The 18,716-nt window shown below is 41.3% G+C and overlaps 1 protein-coding gene across 1 annotated transcript in view; it reads left to right on the forward strand.

Annotated features, from left to right (window-relative positions):
• Positions 1 to 921: 921 nt before the first annotated feature.
• The window catches only part of LOC134656855 (uncharacterized), a 494,896-nt gene continuing 477,101 nt past the window's right edge, over positions 922 to 18,716 (forward strand). Inside the window, exon 1 of the mRNA XM_063512379.1 lies at positions 922 to 1,207. The gene's annotated coding sequence lies outside the window, so the exon portion shown is untranslated. The remainder of the gene's footprint in view (positions 1,208 to 18,716) is intronic.

Raw genomic sequence — 18,716 nt, forward strand, 5'->3', positions numbered from 1 at the left:
AATTTGGTATAGAGATAGTTTGAGGTCCGAGGATGGACATAGGATAGTCATTATCAAGCATCATCCCACGCAAACGAAGTCGCGGGCAATAGCTCCGGTACCAAGTCCGGATGGATAAAGCAATCCCTTAAAAATAGACAACATTTGTAAACAGTATTTTCACTGGTTTTCCTTTCGCATACAACTCTGTAAGCGATCAGAAGGACGATATAGACGTTGGATGTAAGACGGATTCGAGTTTCGAATTGCGAAAAACAGGTTGGACGCATGCGCGGATTCGACCAATGTCGTGGTGCGTGACTGTCTCGCTCGAGATCGCTAGGGATGCGCCGTGCGCTTGTCGATAGGGGATGAGGGATGAAAAAAATAGGTTATGTAAAGTTCTATCGATTTGCAGTAGTCGGGCCAAAAGTGTTGATAAAACTTTTTGAGCATAAGCAAATGTTTTGGAAATTAATAATTTATAATGGGTTAATGAAGTTTACTAATTAAACATAGTTAATTTACAGTAAAATACAACTAACTCGATAGTTTAAATAAGTCATTAGGTCATTGACAGGCGTTAGATATCACAAATTGGCTGAGTGCATTGAGTTTAGTTTCTGGATTCAAAGATGACGTACTAGATATAAGATTGGTATGAGGGATTTAATGTGGATATAACTTATTTCATTTAGTATAAATAAATAAATATTAAACGACATTATTACACAAATTGACTAATTGAGTATGAGGGGTTTCATGCGATATCTAATATTAGTAACTTTGTTTTGTTCAAAATTGATTAAATCTGCATAACATAAGAATAAAGCCCCAGTTATTCGGAATAAATAAGATTTTTATCAAAAGAGAAAAAACGCCGTGCAACATTGCAAGCTCAAGTCGACAGGGCGCCACCCTATCGGTAGATTTTCACATCGCTCAGTGCGATAACATGTTCGGGCGAAGCAGCGGGAACGTGGGCCTTCGCCCTCTCCCGCGGTCGCGAAATTCAAATTTCGAATTGCCAATTTAAAAAAAATATGTACTTACATAGACAATTAAAACTTTTGGCAAAGTTTTTAAAGTTGAAATAGTGTGTGAAGTTTAGTCTTAAACAGTTTCATCGTGTTTTGATTAAGTTTATTTAGAAGAACAAATTATGTGAAAGTTGCGTGTAAAATGACTTGGCAGTTGGAGGGGGGTTATGGGATTTCTTCTTCATAAGGTAACGCTAGTTTTTTTTATTAAATAAGATAATTAAAACGAACTCATGGATTTTTTTTGTGGAGTAGTTTTTCCACGCAATAAGACATTTATGCCTTTTATTTTTCAACAGGCGTAAAAAAAAAAATACTTAAAAAATCATTATAGGTATTTTAGTTAATTTACATAAAAAAAAATGTTGAGCCTATTTGGCACAATAAACGTGCTGTTAAGTAGAATGCGGTATGTTGTGCCAAAATAATAAGGTTGCTTACCGTATTAGCTTGGCTTTAGTCCACGGATGCAGTGAATTAAGAAAAAAGTTTTTCTGCGTTTGGTTTGTACATATAGGTACCTTTGCCTGTATTATGCATGCATAGGTGTGTACTACTAGATTAAATTTGATTAAAATTCGTAAGAGAATAAAGAGGTAGTCTCGTCTCCAGCCGTTACATAAGTCTACAGATCACATACTAATCAAAAGACTTTAGACGTCTTACAGTCACCAGTCACCACACATTTTCACGTCCATACTACTTTAGTATGACAGCGCTACCGATCACATGTTTTAGACGAACTCATCTAAGTCAAAGTCAAAATATACTTTATTCATGTAGGCCTAGCAACAAGCACTTATGAATCGTAACATACTTATAAATTATCTTAAGCTAATTATATCAGAGCAATTTATTGATGTTATTATTCCATAAGAATATTGGTCTATTGGTGTTATATTTAACTTAGTGACGCGTCTTTAATAGTACTCTAACCGCACAGTCGACGTCAAAGAGAATGTATACACTTTCACACCTTACTCCTTTGTAATAAGGCGAAAAATGTAAAAATTGTAAACAACCATTTACATTTGTCGCAACAACCATTGAAATGCCAATTACAATTTGCAATTTGTTGCGCAAGAGTACCGGAAATCATGATGACCCTGAGGTTATGCTTAATGCTGATGCGACAAAAGGGTTGGGCGGTCGAAGTATATAGTTGGCACCAGCAAAGCTTTTTCCTGTCACTCCGTAGAATTGTGACAATTTTTTTTGGCCCGGATGCCAGCCTTTTAAGCCAAACCTCATAGAACAAAACTAGAAACAGGGGAAAGCTATAATAGCGTCATCTATGCAAACCTTTGACAGTTGCAAACTCCATTGATGACATATAAGTATATGTATACATGTAAATTGACAAATTACCACGCAAACATTTCCTGAATCTTCATATTGACAGTAAGCCACCTGTCACCTGTCGGCTTTATGAATAGCGCTCGGAATAGCGTTGGCAAAGAAAAAATGAATCATTGTTACATGGAAAGAATATTTGTGACGTTCCACGGCAAAAGGTACCTTATGGCACTTGGCGCTTACGTCGCATAGCGCCGCAATAATAATAGCGCGCAGCGGCGGAGCGGCGTTAATAATAGCGTAAGCGCCAACGGCCATAAGGTACCTTTATCCGTGGGACGTCACATTTGGTGGAATATACAGTAATCGTCGTGTAAATAATGAAGTAGTAACGTAGGTATAATTTACACTAACAAAATGTGAAATGCCAATATCGGAAGATCGGAACACATCTTTATTTCTACGCTAACTCTAGGTAAAGTGTGTTACGATATATTTGACTACCTACTTTGGCCGTCACTACATATTTGATGATCATAGTTACTGGTTTGTTAAAGGCGTTAGAGCCATTCACTCGCTCTACTCAGTAGGGATAATAATACGACCTCTGTATTTCATTTTCTATGTATTTTTAACAGGTAAAATTCTATGTATTTTTAACAGTTACTGTATGGTGCAAAATAAAGAATAATATTGACTTACTTACTTACTCTGCTGATGAAGTATATTTGATACGACTGATACGAGCACGAGTGGCTTGCAGACAGTATTCCAGGCACGTATATGACCCTTAATGTACCGTCAACAATTATATTACTCACGAACAATTCTATTTTGCTGGCATTTATAGTAGAGATGTCACGAATATTCGACAACTGTTCGGTATTCGGCCTATTCGGCCATTTTGCCGAATAAGTATTCTGTATTCTACCGAATGTAAGTTCGGCCGAACACCGAATATCTGTTGCACCTACCTAAAAAGAAAAAATATACATGATGATTTTGAATGAATCAATAGTTGGTCAAGCACATCTTGTCAGTAGAAAAAGGCAACAAATTTGAAAAATCGCGGGGTTAGCAACACTACGTTCGAATTGTTCGAAAATCGTGTGTCATTTACCTATGTTCATCTAACATCGTTGTTCGATATCTACCTACATTGCTGCTTTTTGTTCGTTTCCTAGTGATACCATACTTTAGTTTGCTTTACATTGCTACTTTCATATCCAGCTTGAGAGACATTATAGTATTTTCCTCACATTGGTGTGGTGAAAAATTTGGTGTTTCACTTGGTGGCAAATGTACGGCTAACTGATATGATTCCAAAGTGATTCAAATATCGGTTTGATGTCAGGTCACCACGTGCACGTCCGAATTGGCCTGAAAGACGGTCTAGAGTTAGCTCGGTGGAACATACTGGAACCTTATGAGGTACAGAGCATTACGGCCCAAAGAATCTCGAATTTCCTGGATTCAACGGGCATTAGTAGTGAAATTTAAAGGGGTGTTACACTAGTAGTTCACCCCGAACTAAGAACTCGCGTTTCGCCAAAAAATCAACTGAAGGCAGTGCTACTTAGTCGTGAAAGGATCAAAAACCGCGTGCGATTTATTGCAAGATCTGTGGAGCCCTTAATTGATAAATTTAAGTCACCATAGAGATTAAAATAAACTGTATCTGTGGCAAGCCGTAATCTTTATTGTCAAATATCAAATACTAAAATTATGTTTATTTTATTTCGTTTTTATCTTGCTAACTATTTTAAAATCTTAAATTAAAAACAATATTATAAATGTGCACCGAGCACTTTCATTAGATACCAAACTCGACCTTACTTTCTTGCAATTAAAATGACCAGAATAGCAAGACCCCTCACAAATAGCTTTTTAGCATTTTAAGCTCTTCTAACTCAATAATCTCTTGATCGAGCCTGTTCAAAATTTAATGACTGTACAGCCACTGTTGCATGTGCCTGCACAGACTGCGTAAAATAAGGTGGGAGGCGATAGCAAGGGATCCTATTGGCCTAAGTCCCTACTTCCCTAGCCCTAACTTATTCTATGACAAGGATGTCTGTACCGGGAGACCTATCGGTAACAGACGGATTCCCTACGGGGGGGGATCAAGGTGGTTTGGATGGATACTTGCTGCCGATCGCCCAGGCTCAAGCGACCGATTAAGGCTGAAGGAGTCTTATGCCACAGCAAGGGTTCCTGTAAAAAGGTGGTGGATGGGAGCCTCTACTCTCAGAGTGTCGCCCTGAGCACGCAGAGGTTTTTGGGTATAAAGGTAGTGAAACACCAACGGACAATTGGTATCTGATTTATTTACAATTTGCATTTCTTTATATACACAACTTTACCTATAGCACACATATGTAAATCTTATTTGTATTACATCCGTGTAAAGTGCAACTAAGACAATATGTTTTTGCTGGTTTATGCCCTAGATTGATCTGCGTGGATCAGCGCGATGCGCTGACGCAATCTGTTGCTTAAACATCCTGGCGACTCCCGAAGGCAGCGGGGATGATGGGAAGCTGCTCTATAGCGGCTGTATCGGACGTAACTCTATTTCTTCGAACTGGCTGCTGTTGGCCGTTGGGTTTGTTCTGTGGCGTTTGGGTTTCGGTGGAGCCGACCTGGCGGGGGCGGCGGACAGCGGAGCAGACCGCTGGCTGGTTGTGCAGGAACGAATGTGCAACAGGACCTTTGGACCAGAACAAACTGTTAGTATCATTAGAATAAATACTGCTAATGACGAACCGAGACTAATTGCTACTAAGTTACTTTGTATCTGTTTCCAAATTGTATTGTCTAATTGTTTTTTGGAGTAAATTCTCGTTACTAGTGAGATGTTAAATATGTCTCTGGAGCTGTCAAATACTTCCTCATCTCTGGTTATATCTTCTATTTGATTGGTTGTTTCGTTTGTATTTAATGAAAAGTTGGCTTGTCTTGAGAACGTTGCTAACACCGATATTGTGTTAGCTCTTCTTGCTGCTAGAATGTTTCTTCTTGTTTTGATAATACAGTTTTCTGCAATGTGGATGACAGCTGTATTCTGGATCATAATTTCTTCCCTTTCTCCATCGCAAATTATGTTGTGATATACTTCTAAACTGTATACTTTTCCTTTTTTATTTTGCTTTGGTACTGGTGTCACGTGAATCAAAGTGTATATATATATATATATATATATCTTGTAATGCGAAATAACCATATCCTTTTATGTATGTTGAGTTTTCTGTGACCTTCGTATCTATTAGTTGATTTTGCACTATTCTTAGCTTCGTTGGTTGGTTGTTTGGTTGTTTGGTGGTGGTTGGGTTGGTTGGTTGGTTGGTTGGTTGGTGGATTGGTTGGTTGGTGGGTTGGTTGGTAGCTTAGCTTGGTTGGGATGTTGGGTTGGTTGGTTGGTTGAGATGAATCATTGAGTGATGGGGTGTGTTGCAAAAATGACACAACACTGTACTGTTACATTTCTCTGCCGAGTCATGATTTATGCAATTGTAAAATTTTTTTTCGATCTCGTACCACCTTAAGGCGCTCGGGAATACTTAGCAATTTAAACTTTGCGCAAGAATAAGTTGTTGAGTTTAACAGCGTCCATGTTGTAAGATTGTCAGTCAAACCCTACCAAATTATTTTATACCTAACCGTGGGAGGACAATGTTAACAAGGTCGCGGTGTATAACGTACCTAGTGGTGGAGGGTGAATTTAATAGTCGATACTACTGACTGGTTGGTTGTCAATATCACCGACTCAACAGACACCCCTTAAGTTACCATGTACTCATAGCAATGTTATCCTTAAGGGAGATCCGGTTCGAAGGACCATATGTACAGCCACACGCTAAGGCCGAGTACCTGGATTGCTCAATGGACTGAACCGTTATGGAATTAACTGGTACTCAGGCGTTGCATGTGCCTGCACAGACTGCATAAAATAAGGTGGGAGGCGATAGCAAGGGATCCTATTGGCCTAAGTCCCTACTTCCCTAGCCCTAACTTATTCTATGACAAGGATGTCTGTACCGGGAGACCTATCGGTAACAGACGGATTCCCTACGGGGGGGGATCAAGGTGGTTTGGATGGATACTTGCTGCCGATCGCCCAGGCTCAAGCGACCGATTAAGGCTGAAGGAGTCTTATGCCACAGCAAGGGTTCCTGTAAAAAGGTGGTGGATGGGAGCCTCTACTCTCAGAGTGTCGCCCTGAGCAAGCAGAGGTTTTTGGGTATAGAGGTAGTGAAACACCAACGGACAATTGGTATCTGATTTATTTACAATTTGCATTTCTTTATATACACAACTTTACCTATAGCACACATATGTAAATCTTATTTGTATTACATCCGTGTAAAGTGCAACTAAGACAATATGTTTTTGCTGGTTTATGCCCTAGATTGATCTGCGTGGATCAGCGCGATGCGCTGACGCAATCTGTTGCTTAAACAATGACTAAAATATAATGCCCTCAACTATACGTTCATCCAATTTCATTTAAATTAGAACAAATTTACTTAAGTTATTGTGTATCAAACTATCCTCTGATAGTTCAGCTCATAGATTTATAAGGCACAGATGGAGTGTTCGTACATACCATGTGAAGCCATTTCAAGTGCGACGTCACGTCGCACTCGTGTCACCGTATTCGAACCGCCCTGGCAGTTCTCGAGGTCAAATTGGTTTGTGTACACCTCCCGTTTAAAAATCAAAAACACAGGAAAGATGGTTGTTTGTGCAGTGAATGGGTGTCACAACGCATCATATTATAAAAACAAACAGATTTACATTACATTTCACGCGTAAGTATCGAGTTTAATGTGATATTTTTACGTAATCGTCATACCCCGCAACGGAGCTAGCAAAACCGTAGCATATGACAGTTCTGTGTCAGGGTTGGCGATTATGATGAACCATTTTGCTTTAACTTTATTGTATGTAAGATTAGTAAAATTGATCGAGAAGGTTGTTGACCCTCTTCCGATGTAACCCGGTTTAATTTACTGTCAAATAAAATAAATAAACAGGTCAATGTCAATATTAGATGCGTTTCAATGTTTCTGTTATTTTGTTTATAAAATTACGTTTTTTTCGCATTTCTTTCAAATATTAACATGAAATTTTCATTGCTTGAAAATATTGGTGTGTTTGAAAACAAAGAAAAAATATTTTTTGTACTTTAGTTTGTACGTAGGTACTACCTACGTACTCTACGTAGTAGTGATAACACTGATAACCCTGACGTATAACTGCTACAGATTTGCTGGCTCGGTTGCGAGGTATGGTAATCGTAAATACAAAAATCCTAAGTTTCTTCAGCCGCCATTTCTTATAAATGTTGCCAGTGTAGTGATTTTTTTTTCCTCAAAATGAGACATGACGTTTACATTCTAAAATAAATACGCTTAATTGAAGTTCCTTGTATAATTGCATAAAAAAAATATTTTTAAGTATTTCATTATTTTATTTCAATTTATGTATTATTTTTATTATTTTATGCACATTTTAAATAAAAATAGTCAAACTGTATCAGTTTTTTTATTGAAAACTTATACTTATTACAAAGTACAGATATTCAAAAAATCCTTAAAATGAACATAAAAAGCTTTTGCTACAAAATCAAATCTACACACATACAAATTATTAATAACCAAGTGTTAAGGATGTGGTTAAAATACCCCACTTTGAGAGAAATATATATATACTGGCAACACGTTTTGTATATATGTGTGTGTTGCTGAGCGTAAAACACGAGCCTCGCACGCACACATCGATCGAGTTTCGGCTTCACTTTTGACAGGTCAGCCGTATGGGGACTATCTGTCTATGCGTTATTCGTTTAAGGTTAAGCTTAAAAACATCGAAATGCCGGGACGTGCCCCTAGCCAGCCGTGTGTTTCAAGTTGATTGTAAGAACTTCACTTCGCTTCGCTCGCTCGTTCGAGTAGATCACAGCTTGGTCGAAGTGGCACTCAAAGGCCCACAACACCCTAATAATAATAGCTCGGTGCGACTATAAAGTAATTTGTGCATTATTCAGGTAAATGTTTCCATACAAATCGTCTATAGATAGATAATAACATTCTCAAATTCGTGTTTAATTCGACCGTAGTCAGAGGTCGCATCGTCCATTTTGGGATGCGCAATTTGAATTTAAAATGAGGGTAGGTTCTAAGTAGCTTTATTTCACACCTTCGGCCGCGGCTAATCAACGAATGGTGTTTGAATTTTGATGTATTTTGCTTTTATTAAGGGATCCCAAATTGCGTCTCTGACCAAGGGTTATATTCTATAAGTGATGTATCGGCGATGACCTTTTTGCTTAAACTCAAGTTAAACACAATGTGGAAGGATGTAATTATAATATTTAAAACTTTCGCGTTTTGAACACATATTAACTCACATTTATAGACGGGTCTAACGCGAAATTTATTCAATTACCTTTATTTACCGACGTTTCGACACAGGTTTCACTGGTCATGGTCGCGGCTAACTGATGTCCCAGCAAAATGTCAAAACAGAGATTTGTGCAACTACCCGACGAAAAGTGTATGAAAAAGTTTGGGGTATTAGACATCACATTTTCAAACCACCCACTACACATAATGTTAATTATTGTCAATAGTCCGACACGCAACACTCACAATATCCACGCACACGTCCGAAGATAGATCTAAAGAAGCATAATTGTGATCATTCTGTACACCTTTATTCAAGGAATCCATTTTGGCGGGTATTCGGGCCAGGAGACCAGGTTTGTCGAAATAAAAGTTGTTCCGAATAGCTTCTCAAACGTATAATCGAATTTAGAATTAAATTACACTTGTAACACAGTATTTGACATAGATTACTTTCGATTAGAATTAATATGGCGTTCCACCGTAGCACGTGAGGCGCGAGCGCAACATGGCGACCTCCGAATCATAACTGTCACTCTAATCAACATGGCCGCCACCCCAGCGCTCGGTGTTACGTCACTTTGACAGCTGTCACGTTTCGTTCCGAAATCAAACACGCGATACTAGCGCCATCAAGCCAATTCTCTTGATGCGCCGTCACGGCCAACCCTGACCGTCGCACGCCCTCGTGCGATTAGTCACCAAGTGGAGCATCTGCAAGAAAAGATATGGCTTCAATATTTGTTCGCTCGACCACTCCTGACTGATAATGCGAATGCGTGGTCCATAAGTTGCTAATATCAAACTCAGGTGTAGTAAGCCTGCTTACGCACATTTATGATCATCCCAGCACATAGTTAAACTCTTAGGTGTGGACCGGGCGCTCACGGCCCTTTCGACCAACCTACTTTTACTTACTAAGTAGCCCGGGCATGCTGAGGCCCTTTCGACTGACACACATCAACACAAGGCGTGAACCGGGCGTACTGGGCCCCTTCGAACAGCCTGCCATTACCTGCGGCGTAGACCGGGCATGCTAGGCCCCTTCGACTAGCCACCATCATCATGAAGCATGGACCGGGCGTGTGAAGCCCTTCCGACCAGCCTTGAAAACACACTTGTGACGCGGACCAGGCATCTAAAGCCTCTTCGACCGCCCACCAACGCTGATAAGATTGTGGCACAGGCATACACGGCCTTTGCTGCCGGTACCAATACTAATGGCCCATATTCGGCAGCTCATTTACTGACTAACCTCAATATCCCTGTCTATATCTATAACTAATACAGACTGCAAGTTATGTACAAGATCCTAATAAAGACTACTCAATTTTATCGGACTTACTTTCATTTGCGCGCCCTTCCTTATTAGGGATAACTAATCGATCTTCATTATCTGAATCAGAGAGGGTGTCTGAGCCGGCGGTCATGGTGCGATCACTACCCACCGAGAGTGTATCACTGTCGCTATCGTCATGGTCTACTTGTTCCCTATTAACCGCGCTCTCGGCCTCCTCGTTGTCTATTAAATTATTAGCAATTTCAACCAAACCCTCGAAACCCTTCGGCACTAAGCGCAGATTTTCGTGCGAATATTTGTAGACACGATTACCGCCAGTGATAGCCCTCAACTCATACCTGTCGTTTTCTAGCACTTTCGTGATAACAAAGGGTCCGCGGAATTTTCTGGATAACTTAGTTTGATTTCGCTCACTACACTTAATGAAGACGTAATCTCCTTTCGAAAATGCTTTTACTTGTGCCCTACCGCGGTTGAAACGGTCGGCGTCAGCTAGGGCTGCTTTTTGGATACTACGCGCGGCTTCATTTCGAATTTCGTTTAAGTTAGCGCGTTGGGGAGGCTTTATATTGGGACATGTTTTAGAAAGGCCTAGTGATTGGGCGCTTATGCCAAACATGAGTTCAGTTGGGGTATATCCTGTTGTTCTTGAACGTGTACTGTTCAATGCCAGTTGCACGTTGTTAAGCTCCTCTCGCCACACCTTATTGGAATCGTTTTCTATAATGGTAAGGAGACTTTTTAGGGTGCGCATGACACGCTCGACCTGTCCATTAGCCCGAGAAGAGCCGGTCGCTATCAGGTGCAGTTCAATGTTGTGCTCATTACAAAATTCTTTAAAGCTCGAACTAATGTAGCACCGCCCCTGATCAGCTATGACTCTTTTCGGTGCTCCAAATAATGAGACAGCCTTCCGCAAGGCTCTCACGGCACACGTCGCATCTAGGGACTGGGTATATTCGAGTAAAACGTACTTTGTAAAACCGTCGATAATAACTGACGCGTATTCTTTTCGATCGCTTTTGCCACTAAGTTTGCCCGTGAGATCGATGTGTATGGTGTGCCAGGGTACCGATATCTTAGGGATGGGGTGCATTCTTACTTGTTGAGCTCCTGATGGTCCTTTGGAGGCCTTGCACACTATACACGAATCGACGAACTTGCGGACACTTTTTGCCATTTGTGGAAACCAGTACTGCTCATAAATCTTATCCAGAGTTTTGTCGTATCCTAAATGTTTAATCTCGCAGTGGACATGGTTAATAAGAGTCCAGATAAGTGATCGCGGGACAATGGGCAACCAAGAGCTTATCTTATTACGCTCAACCTTCCTGTAGAGGATACCGTCGCGTACGTCATAAGTATGAGCTAAGCCTTCTGGAAGCTGATTATTTACATGCTTACTTATTAGGTCCTGAATTTCAGGGTCACGCTTCTGTTCTACTTGAAGCCAGCTATCATGAAGTTCGACAAAGTTAACCGCTTTGCAGCGAGTGTTTCCGGTCCTACTAAATTCACAAGTGTTATTAGCGGTTGTCGGTGAGGCAGGGAGAGGGTTTCGGGACAAGTAGTCGGCGTGCTCCATATTACGACCCTCTTTGTACACGACATCAAAGTCATAGGCCTGTAGATAAGCCCACCAACGGTGGACTCGAGGTGACAAGTCAACTTTAGCTTTAGAGGCTTTTAGAGAATTGCAGTCGGTGAAGACCGTAAAATGCTGTCCATAAAGGTAATGTCGGAAGTTCTCGACAGCGCGCACCACCGCCAATGTTTCCAGTTCATACGAATGATATCTGGATTCCACCTCGGTGGTGCGGCGACTGAAATATGCGACAACATGTGGTACATTATTCTCCCTCTGAATTAAGATACCGCCATAGCCGTCTGAGCTCGCATCCGTATGGAGCTCTATCGGAACATCGGGGTTGAATATCGTCAAGACCGGTTCGGAAGTTAATATTTTCACGATTTTGCTATGAACCTCTTTATGCCGGTCGGTCCAGGTAATAGGCCCCTTTAACTTTGTGAGCGGGTAGTAGATATGAGCGCCGATAGGCATATAGCCGGCGGCGGCGCGCCGGTCAAAATTGGTCGGCGGCGGCGGCGAATCGGCGGCGTGGCCTTGAAACACCTTCGATTAATGAAAAAAGAATCCAAACCAAAATTTTACTGAAAAAACCATGTTTTTGCTGTAAGAAAGTTATGAAATAAATGCATTTTTTATTTTCAAGGATAATTTATTGATGGTAGTACTTACGAAAAAAATTGATATCGTATAAACTGTGGATAAGCGGTATCGTGCGGCATCAGAGGCGGTCTTAATCTTGGCGAGGCTTTGGCCGGAAGATCTTAGCGAGGCCCTTATCTTTTGTGCTAAGTTAAAAATTGCGGATTGACTGTATCAGGGAAACGTCTTGTCGACAGTCCAAAAAAAAGAGCTCCCGTCATTAACCAATATCGACCCAACAAAACCGATTTGTGTCAAAAAGTGAGGCCCAACGCCGAGCTCCATGTAACACCGAAGACTTGATTTCAACGCCTCCAATGTGAGGCCAGAGGATGAGCTGCAGGTAAGCATACAGCTAAGAATCGAACGCCAAGTGTAAGCTTGGCTGACGGCTGAACGCCTGGAGCGTCGATTGCGACGCGCTTCTGTGCGAGGCCGAGCTGCAAGAGAGCAGAGCGAGGGCGCAGGGCGATAAAGACTGAAGCCATAGTGTTAAAGATCTGGCGCTTTCCTGCGGGCGCATTCGTGCGACGCCAAAGGCCGAGCTGAAATGGAGCTAAGATCGGATAAGGACCAATGCTCAAGCGTTTTAAAACAGGCCGAAAGTTTAGGTCCAAACAGGGCCAAAAACTTGCAGGTTCAGAGAACGGCTTAATTCCATGCGAGCGATGCAAGACCAAAGATAGAGCTGCGAGAGAGCAAAGCTTGAAATTTCAACAGTGGCCAAGTTTAATTGAGACCCGATTCCGACGCCCTTCCGTGCGAAGCAACGGCCGGACATTTGGACGTGGAAACGCTTAATATCTCAAAATTAACCCCATTTTATACCTTTTAAAGACGTTTAACCATGAGCATGCAATAGTTAAATTCGCGGTAAATGACGGATGGTTAGCTGGCAAAATTAGTTATGCATTGGATCGGTAATCCAAAGATGTGGGTTCGAGTCTCACGTTAGCCAGAGTTGTTGACAGTAAATTTTTTCATTGTGATTGACATGTCTAGTGTATATATACAATCTATAAATTGCAATGTGGAACGTTCCACAATAAAAATGGAAGGAAATCAGTATGTTTATTACAAGCATATTGATGTTAAAATTAAATAATTTTGTTTCCCCAAGACTAGTAGCGCGGTTACTAGACAGATAAGTTTGCATTTGCCTTCGATATTTTTGAATTATATGGGCCTAAAATACCTTTTGAATGCCTATAAACTATTCGAAGTGGCGCCGTTAATGATCTAAACTCGATTAAAAATATATTATCTGATTCTGAAAGTAGTAGTAACTACCAAGGTCACGCCGATGCCACGCCGATAGCGCAGCGTCGGCGGCGGCGGCGCGAAAATTTTGTCGGCGGCGGCGGCGCGCCGGCGCGGCGCTCATATCTAGCGGGTAGAGCGGACTGACAAGGGTAGCAAACCCGGGAATGAACCTCCTAAAATAAGACGCTAACCCCAAGAATTGTCGGACCTGTGTAGCTGTGGCTGGGGCTGGCGCGTCAACGAGCGCTTGTATTTTCCGCGGATTGGGTTTTACTTCGCCTGCTTTTATCGCATACCCAAGATATTGGACTTCAGTTTTCATAAATTTACATTTCTTAATGTTGAAGGAGAAGCCGGCTTCAGAGAGAGCTGCTAAAACAGCATCCAAACGACGTAAGCCTTCGGTAACATCTGGTGAAAAGCAAAGCACATCGTCCATATACGCGAGAGCTACAGTATCTTTAAGAGACTTCAAGGCTTTGTTAATGCAACGCTGGTAGACAGACGCTGCATTCCGTAACCCGAATGGCATTGCCAAGTACTCATATTGACCTTCCGGGGTCACGAAAGCGGTACGTTCTACCGAGTCAGGCTCTACTAGTATCTGGTGATAGCCAGATGCCATATCTAGTGAAGAAAAGTAATGGGCACCGGTAAGGCGATCTATTTGATCGTCGATCCTCGGAAGAGGATAGTGCTCCGGTCGTGTGTTCCCATTAAGCTCCCTATAATCGACGCACATCCTGTCGGAGCCGTCCTTCTTTTTCACCAACAGGATGGGACTCGCGAAAGGAGAAGAGCTTTCGCGGATAACACCCGCTTTTAATAGTTCCTCTACTTTGCCTTTGACGATATCTTTTTCCGCGACGGATAGTCTATACGGCCTACGTTGGACGGTTTTGTGTGGATCAATCGGCTCAATTTTTAAACTGCCGGTTTTTACGCGACGTGTTGGGATACCTTCAATGAAGTATTCACTGTACTTTTTCAAGATCTCTAGCAACGCTTCTTTTTCCGCACCTACAAGATCCGTATCGATTTCGCCTAGATCAAAGACTCGTGTACTATTACACAGATTTGTTTCCTTACGAATAGAGAACCTAAGGCTATCACTGTCGATTTCGGCGTGAATACCCAGTGCTAATACATCTCTACCTATTATAATTGGTTCCGGCACCACATGGTCTGGCACGACATGAAATAGAAGGGGTAAGGTGATATCTTGAACCACCACCGTACTCATGATTTGTTCAGTACAGCTAATATTATCTCCTATTCCCACTAGACAGATAGAGTCGTTATGCTTTGTGCCAATTAGCCTATCTTTAAAACTACATTTAATCAATGAGCAAGCAGCACCTGTGTCAAAAAGGAATGAAATGACCTCACCAGACGATGTCGACAGGGTACCTCTGGCTGACCGCCGCTCGCAGATGTGGACCTCCTTGCGCGCGATAGTCTCACTCGCTGGTTTCTTCTTTCCGTCGGGGCAAGTAGTGCTGATGTGTCCCGGTTTTCCACAGGTAAAGCAGATCTTCTCTTTTTCTTTGTCTGGTAGCTTTGTGGCCTCCTTTGGTTTTATGGAGTCGCGGCGCTTGCGGCAGTCTTCAATTTTATGTCCTCGATTGCCGCAAAAGTGACAGGTGCCGGTAAAGCGCGTGTCCGTCGCGCTAGTGAAACGTGTCTTCTTTGAGTCCGTTTCGTTAGTTTCATGGTCATCGTGGCGTCTCTTGAGTGATATACCTCCAAGAATTCTGCAAAGCTGGGCTCTTGTTGAAATCACGTGCGAGTTCAATTCTCTGCGAATTAAGGGGTCTTTTTGCGACAGAACTGAAATGGCAAATCCAGTGACGACTTCTTCATTCATTTCCACCTTTGGTACACGTTCAATAAGATTCCATAGACGCGCAGCTGCTTCCGTAGCGGATTCCTTGCTTCCTATTTGAAACTTAAGGATATCATCAAAATAATCCTGCATAAGCATCTGACGGTTGAATTTAGCAAGCAACGTTTCTTTTATACGGGGCCATGTTAAGTCATTAGCCTTTAGTGAGGTGAGGCATTTAGCGGCGCGTCCCTTTAGAGCATGCGTTAGAGCAAGCAGTAGCTCAGGCCCAGCCAGATTACGGCTATTGACTATGATTTCGGTCACATTGCACCAACCTTGTATGTCTGCGTCGGTTTCGTCCGGGTCGAACTTGACAAGCTTTGCCTGAGCATGGCCTGAAGGTGCATTCTGTGTTGCCGCGAGTAAGCGAGAAAAAAGTGTCTCCATGTTGCCAAAAAAAAATTTGCACTTCCGTTGTCCGTCCTCGGGGGGTCGACAGTTGCGTTACTGGTCCCCTGAATATCAGGCCCTCGGTATCCCACTTCTGATAAAGAAGCATAATTGTGATCATTCTGTACACCTTTATTCAAGGAATCCATTTTGGCGGGTATTCGGGCCAGGAGACCAGGTTTGTCGAAATAAAAGTTGTTCCGAATAGCTTCTCAAACGTATAATCGAATTTAGAATTAAATTACACTTGTAACACAGTATTTGACATAGATTACTTTCGATTAGAATTAATATGGCGTTCCACCGTAGCACGTGAGGCGCGAGCGCAACATGGCGACCTCCGAATCATAACTGTCACTCTAATCAACATGGCCGCCACCCCAGCGCTCGGTGTTACGTCACTTTGACAGCTGTCACGTTTCGTTCCGAAATCAAACACGCGATACTAGCGCCATCAAGCCAATTCTCTTGATGCGCCGTCAGATCCTTTGGCTATTTGGCTTTGTATTTGGATACAGAAGTTAAAGCCAAAGGATCTATCTTCGGACGTGTGCGTGGATATTATGAGTGTTGCGGTTGCAGTTCTAAAAAAGAAACTGATTTAACTAGTAGGAAAATACCCTATTGTGATGGAATTGTACCAAAATGGATTAGAGTAAACCGTAGCCTCAACAACAAAATTTCGAAGACCACTGAATCTATTAAGTATCCGACAAAAAATTAAATCAACCAGATTCAAATTCGTCCCCAACGCCCAACCAATTTGATTCGCCTTATAACTCCAATGTCTTTCATGAACTCGTATTTAGATTGGTATTTAGTGAATCATTTTAAGTAAATAAAATTGAGACTTTTTATTCTCAGAATACGGGTGAATTTGCAATAAGCGTTCGTAAAATGTAACAGTGATTTTAAAACATTTGATCATAACTCCGAATTTGAATAAGCTTTAGGTACAATTGGAAATTGGGGTTACAAGGTTATTTTGTACGGGTTTTAGTGCTGAATAAAAAATATTGTGTTGATGCCATAACAAAATGACTGACCATTTTAATGAAAGTGTGTAGGTAGGTATGTCAAATAAAATTGCCAGTAGCATTGAATTGTTTTTTTTTTACAAAAATTAAGCTGCAATAAAATATTATTCAGTTTGATAAGTACTAAAACATGATAAAATAAATAATAGGGACAGTCAGCATCAATAGTAGTACCTAGCGAATGAAACAACGCACCAAAAGTACCTTCTTATCTGCCAACCTGGAATACTTTTCCAAATAGAGATTATATTCTTCTTCCTCTTTTGACGCGTATAGTCTGCCGGCCTAGCCAAGCTAACAATCGCTATCGCTTCGACAATGAAACGCTTTGTCTCTCTATTACACTTTCATATTAGTGCGACTATGACAGTTGCGTTTCGATCGCTACGAAGCGTAAGCGATTGGCACGTTGGCTACGCGGCCGGATCCGCTACTTTTGTTGCTGACTGTATGGAGCTGTCCATAAATTACGACATCTATTTTTGTCGATTCCCCCCTCCTCCCTAAAATCATCCAAATTCATGCTTTGAATGACCCCGTTTCCTCCTACGTCATGCTACTATCATCCGATGTCCAGACCCCCCCCTAATTTGAAATGACGTAATTTATGAATCGGTTCACTTGTAAAAGGTACACTCGGTCACGTTTTAACACCAAACTATCCGATAGCACAATTCTTTTGTTTGTTATTAGAAGCGAGATGAAGTCTCGAAGTATAATCCCGGGAGATCCCAGCAGGTTAGACTGCGAAAACTTTCCGCTTATTGTATTAATCCATTGTGTGTGTAGGTGGCCAGATTCCTTTATAAATATCGACTATTAGGTACCTATTCCATATATGGATCAGAACGTTGGGATGAATAGTGAGACCCATTTTTAGGGTTCCGTAGCCAAATGGCAAAAAACGGAACCCTTATGGATTCGTCATCATGTCTGCCTGTGTGTCCGTCCGTATGTCACAGCCACTTTTTTCTGAAACTATAAGAACTATACTGTTGAAACTTGCTTTGAACCGCATTAAGATTTTCACACAAAAATAGAAAAAAAAAACAATAAATTTTTGGGGGTTCCCCATACTTATATAGAACTGAAACTCATACGTGTGGGGTGTCTATGGAATCTATGGATAGGTCTTCAAAAATGATATCGAGGGTTCTAATATCATTTTTTTCTAAACTGAATAGTTTGCGCGAGAGACATTTCCAAAGTGGTAAAATGTGTCCCCCCCCCCCCTGTAATCTTCTAAAATAAGAGAATGATAAAACTAAAAAAAAATATATGATGTACATTACCATGCAAACTTCCACCGAAAATTGGTTTGAACGAGATCTAGTAAGTAGTTTTTTTTAATACGTCATAAATTACGGAACCCTTCATGGGCCAGTCCGACTCGCACTTGGCCGCTTTTTTTCTTTTTTAATACCACAGTTATATAAACTTGCTACAATCTATGAATCTAAGTCGATTTTATCCTACTTTTAATAGCCGTATCGTTTTAATGTTACTATCCAGATAGGAAAATGGGGACTACGTTTGTGTTGAAAAGTGGACACGTGACTTCGTCGTTATTTGTCTCAATAAAGTACTAGGATAGCCTTACTACCTAATAGACAGTGGGTAATTAAATTTAGAGTGTATCTCGGAGCTCGAAGGCTCTCCTACCGAGTTTTACGATCACTAGCGCAGTGTTCGGCTAACATTCTAGATTATCTCCACGTAAATGTTTAAGTGCGGTTAAAGTTATACTTGTATGTGAAACGTAAGTTTTCTTGATGTGGAAATGCCTGTTGTTGAAATAAAGTAGTGGTACCTACCTACGTGGATAATATCTGTCAGTGAACAATAGCAAATAAAATACTTATGGAACACGACCCACAGGTGTGGAT

This window comes from Cydia amplana, chromosome 19 (genome assembly GCF_948474715.1).
Source record: "Cydia amplana chromosome 19, ilCydAmpl1.1, whole genome shotgun sequence".
In the NCBI taxonomy this organism is placed as follows: domain Eukaryota; kingdom Metazoa; phylum Arthropoda; class Insecta; order Lepidoptera; family Tortricidae; genus Cydia; species Cydia amplana.